This window comes from Bubalus kerabau, chromosome 2, assembly GCF_029407905.1.
Source record: "Bubalus kerabau isolate K-KA32 ecotype Philippines breed swamp buffalo chromosome 2, PCC_UOA_SB_1v2, whole genome shotgun sequence".
NCBI classification, from domain to species: Eukaryota; Metazoa; Chordata; class Mammalia; order Artiodactyla; family Bovidae; genus Bubalus; species Bubalus kerabau.
Genome location: NC_073625.1, coordinates 12,777,091 through 12,781,949, shown reverse-complemented (window position 1 = coordinate 12,781,949; position 4,859 = coordinate 12,777,091). Strand labels below are relative to the sequence as shown.

At 47.1% G+C, this 4,859-nt stretch overlaps 1 long non-coding RNA gene across 1 annotated transcript; it reads right to left on the bottom strand.

The window, feature by feature from the left end:
- Window positions 1–723: 723 nt before the first annotated feature.
- Window positions 724–4,484, bottom strand: LOC129644608 (uncharacterized). The gene is made up of 2 exons (XR_008710871.1): window positions 4,149–4,484; window positions 724–1,268 (listed from the first exon to the last, which is right to left on the bottom strand). It is a non-coding gene; the product is annotated as an uncharacterized LOC129644608 (long non-coding RNA).
- Between the last annotated feature and the right edge of the window lie 375 nt (window positions 4,485–4,859).

Genomic DNA, 4,859 nt, shown 5'->3' with positions numbered 1-4,859 from the left:
ACAAAGGGAAAGGGGGTGGGGAAGGGCAAAACGGGTGATAGGAGCAGCTGGACTGTAATGGCTAGAAACTAAATTTTTGATGGCGAGCACAGTGTATCACACACAGAAGTCAACATACAATGTTGTACGCATGAAACTTACACAATATGATAAACCAGTGCGACTTCAATTTTTTTAGAAAAGAACTGTATGCAGGCGAAGACAACGCCATAAGCACGTGACAGATGCCTTGTCTCGGCCACGGTGCACTCACCTTGATAACAGAACTGAACAGATCAGATGAACGGGGTGTGATGAGGCCACACCTCCAGAGGCCATTGGACCGCTTCTGGCTTTAAGACCCCAGGAGTTCCAGCGACCTCTCCAACCTCGACATGCCCCATCCCACCACTCTGGTCCCTCCCATTAAAAGTTTGAAAAGTCCTGAAAACTCCTCTGCTGAGCTTTCTTTTAATTAAGCGCACACGCACACACACACACACACATACACACACACACACACACACACACAAAAGAACCACCCCTGGGTTTTGTGTGTTGTACTTTTGTTCTCCGGTCTGTTTGTACTTATTCAGAAATTACATAATTAAAAAAAATAATATTAAGTAAATGTGCACATCAGCCTGCCAAGCTGCCTGGGCCAACCTTCACTTGGGAACCACAGTGACAGCTCCTTTATTTCTCTTACTTGTTTTTAAGCACAAAATATGTCACACCTGGAAGTCATTAGCATAATTTTTACTAATTTATAGCTAATTACACAATTACTTTCCTATGAAAGGTTCTGGAAAGACACTTGAAGTGAGTTTCACCAAATCCAGTGGTGAGAAATTGCTTGAAAACATTTTGTTAGATTCAAACAGTTGAAGGGGGGGGACACTCAATAAAGTAATTCTTTCCTATTTCAGAGTGTTCAAATATGACAGGGATGTAATTTCTCCACAATTTGCAAAGCAGAATGTCTAAATGTCTCCGCTAATCCAACCCAACTGAAGGTGGCTCTGAAAAGAGCCCCAGAAAGGAGCATTACTGAGGGCACCCAAGGCAGAATTTAGAAGGCACAGCTTTGTGACAATCGGTTTCATGATGGAGCTGAAACGTGATGGCTCTTCCTCCAGGAGAAAATCAGTCATGGGACAGAATTGACATCTGGCCAGTATCCTGCTCGGCTCCTGAGAAATTGTGACTTCGAGAGGCCAGTGATGGATTCAAGACTTGCTGCTCAAAGTCAAGCTCCAGGATGCCAGGATATGAGGGTGTCACGTTGTCTAAATGATGCCAAAAGAAACAAAAACACTCTCTCATTCATTCAGCATTCAAAAAACTAAGATCATGGGATCCAATCCCATCACTTTATGGCAAACAGAAAGGGGGAAAAGTGGAAGCAGTGACATGTTTTATTTTCTTGGGCTCCAAAATGACTGCAGACAGTGACTGTGGCCAAGAAATTAAAAGATGCTTGCTCCTTGGAATAAAAGCCATGAGAAAACCTAGACAGTGGATTAAAAACCAGTGACAGCAATTTACCATCAAAGGTTCATATAGTGAACGCTATGATTTTTCCCATAGTCATGTACGGATGTGAGAGTTGTACCATAAAGAAGGCTGAACGCCGAAGAATTGATGCTTTTGAACTGTGGTGTTGGATAAGACTCTTGAGAGTCCCTTGGACTGCAAAGAGATCAAACCAGTCAATCCTAAAGGAAATCAACACTGAATATTCATTGGAAGGACTGATGCTGAAGCTGAAGCTCTAATACTTTGACTACCTGATGGTCAATGAGCCGACTCACTGGAAAAGACTCTGATGCTGGGAAAGATTGAAGGCAAAAGGAGAAGGAGGTGGCAGAGGATGAGATGGTTAGATAGCATCACCGACTCTATGGAAATGAATTTGAGCAAACTCCAGGAGACACTGGAGGATAGAGGAGACGGGCGTGCTGCAATCCACGGGGTCACAAAGAGCTGGACACGACTAAACAACAACAAATTCATTCAACGAACAGGTTTTAAGTCCCTGCTTGGTGTCCTGTATTCCATGTTACAAGAGGAACAATTCCTGCTTTTCCTATTTGTATCAGGAAGGGAAAAACAGGCCAACCAACAAGTGTGCAAGGATTACTGCTTCAGGTGGAGGAAGGCTCAGAAAAGAAGAACGGGAAGCAGTACCTGCCCTCTGAAGGCTGACGATCTCGAGACCAGAGGCACAGACAGAAGCACATGGCCCAGCCTGGCATCTCTCCAGCAATCAGCACCCAGTTGGGCGGGCCGGGCTGCCGGTGATGCCAAAATGGGAACATGAGGGATGGGACCCAGAAGACAATGACCAAGAGGAAACAGCAGAGTCCCAACCCTACGTGACATGCTGGGGTGGGGGCCACGTCGATTTGGCAGAAGGTAAGAGCATTCTGACATGTCGGGGCCACCCAGAAGGATGATGGGGAGGTGGCAGGGTGGTGATGGGTGAAGTTTCCCAAATGCCCTCGCAGGAAAGGAGGTGAGAGAGCCAGGAGCACCCTTAAAGCCTAGAGACCAGCCACCAGGCTCACAGGAAGGCCCCTGGCAAGCTGAGTTCTGGCCTCTGTGTGTCCCAGGGCTGTATGTTTGGTGACTGTCAGCAGAAGGGAAGACTTTTCAAACCATTGGGACATGTAGGAGAAGTTGAATGGGGTTGGAAGAATGAGCTGAAAAGATGGAAATGCCAGTGGTGATATGAGAGCAGGAGTTCCCAGCAGGGGTCCTTAGCATGTAAAACATGTAAGACGTTACAATGATAAACAGATACACACTGTATCTATGGGATTAAGCATTCATGCTCTGTTCACAATAGCCAAGACCTGGAAGAAACCTAAATGTCCATCAACAGAAGAATGGATAAAGACGATGTGGGGGTGTGTGTGTGTGTGTGTATATATATATATATATATATATATATACAGTGGAGTATTACTCAGCTGTTAAAAAGAATTAAATAAAGCCATTTGCAGCAACATGGATGGACCTAGAGACTGTCATACTGAGTAAAGTAAGACAGACAGAAGAGACACATTGTATCACATTTCTTATATGTGGATTCTGAAAAGAAATGGTTTTTGGGCTCCAAAATCACTGTAGATGGTGACTGCAGCCATGAAACTAAAAGACACTTACTCCTTGGAAGGAAAGTTATGACCAACCTAGATAGAATATTCAAAGGCAGAGACATTACTTTGCCAACAAAGGTCCTTCTAGTCATGGCTGTGGTTTTTTCAGTGGTCATGTATGGATGTGAGAGTTGGACTGTGAAGAAAGCTGAGCACCGAAGAATTGATCCTTTTGAACTGTGGTGTTGGAGAAGACTCTTGAGAGTCCCTTGGACTGCAAGGAGATCCAAACAGTCCATTCTAAAGGAGATCAGCCCTGGGATTTCTTTGGAAGGAATGATGCTAAAGCTGAAACTCCAGTACTTTGGCCACCTCATGCAAAGAATTGACTCATTGGAAAAGACTCTGATGCTGGGAGGGATTGGGGGCAGGAGGAGAAGGGGACAACAGAGGATGAGATGGCTGGATGGCATCACTGACTCAATGGACGTGAGTCTGAGTGAACTCCGGGAGTTGGTGATGGACAGGGAGGCCTGGCCGTGCTGCGATTCATGGGGTTGCAAAGAGTCAGACATGACTGAGCGACTGAATTGAACTGAACTGAAAAGAAACGGTACAAATGAACTTGCTTACAAAACAGAAACAGACTCACAGACTTAGAGAACTAACTTATGGCTGCCAGCGGGGCGGGATGGGGGGAAATAATAGTTAGGGAGTTTGGGATGGCACGTACACACTGCTACATTTAAAATAGAAAACCAACAAGGACGTACTATATAGCAACAACAACAAAAAGTTCATGCTGAGGGTGATCAAGAAAAACTGTCTAAAATCTCTGGGCGGAGCTGGGGCAGGGAGAGGTGAGTCAAGACACAAGGGCTCAAGATGTAAGTTTCCAGAGGCTGGGGCTCATCTTTCAAGGGGTCCCACTATCATCTCCCCATCTCCTTGGGATTAATCACTGCTTCCCCCCCAACCACTGACCCGGGTACCTAAACTGGCCTGGGCTGCAAGCACGGGCCCCATGTGAGGATTTGTTGGTTTGTAAGTCAGCCTCTCCCCTACCTCGTGAGAGTTTTTCTGAGGTCAGGGGCAGAGTGATACCCAGAGCACCCCTGAAACACAGCCACACAGCAGGCACTGAACCAAAGAGTAAAGCCCAGCCAGATTGCTCCGTGATCTGAGGTCACGCTTCAAGGACCCCGGTGTAGGTGGGAATGAGGTCCTTGGAAAGTGGCCAGTGTCCGCCAGGCTCACCTCGAGGCTGCTGAGAGATTCTGGCAAAAGAATGCCGCCCGCCTCCCACCTGAGAGGAATGTTAACAGCTCACACTTGGCACATTTCTCTCCACTTTTGCAAATTACTTTCGCAGCCACCACCATCTGACCCTGACGAAAACCCTGGGAGGCAGATAGAGGAAGTCATTAACGGCTGCGCTCGGCGGCTTCCTCCACTCACTCAACAGGTACGCCGAGCACCTGTGGCCTCGGAGCCCAGATGTCCCAGCCGGGAAGACGGAGGCCACCGGGATGCCAAACGCCCTACCCTCGCCTGGCTTAAACCCTCCAGAGGGCACCCATGTACATCACAAGCTAGTGACTGCTCTGACTTGACCTAAGAAGGAAAACAAAAGGCAGAGTAAGGACAGAGAAGCACAGTCCACTCTGCTCCTCCGAGGAGCAGGTACGACTTGACTGCCTGCATGAGTGTGAGCTGGTCAAGTCAGAGCAGACGGTGACTGCAGCCATGAAATCAAAAGACACTTGCTCCTTGGAA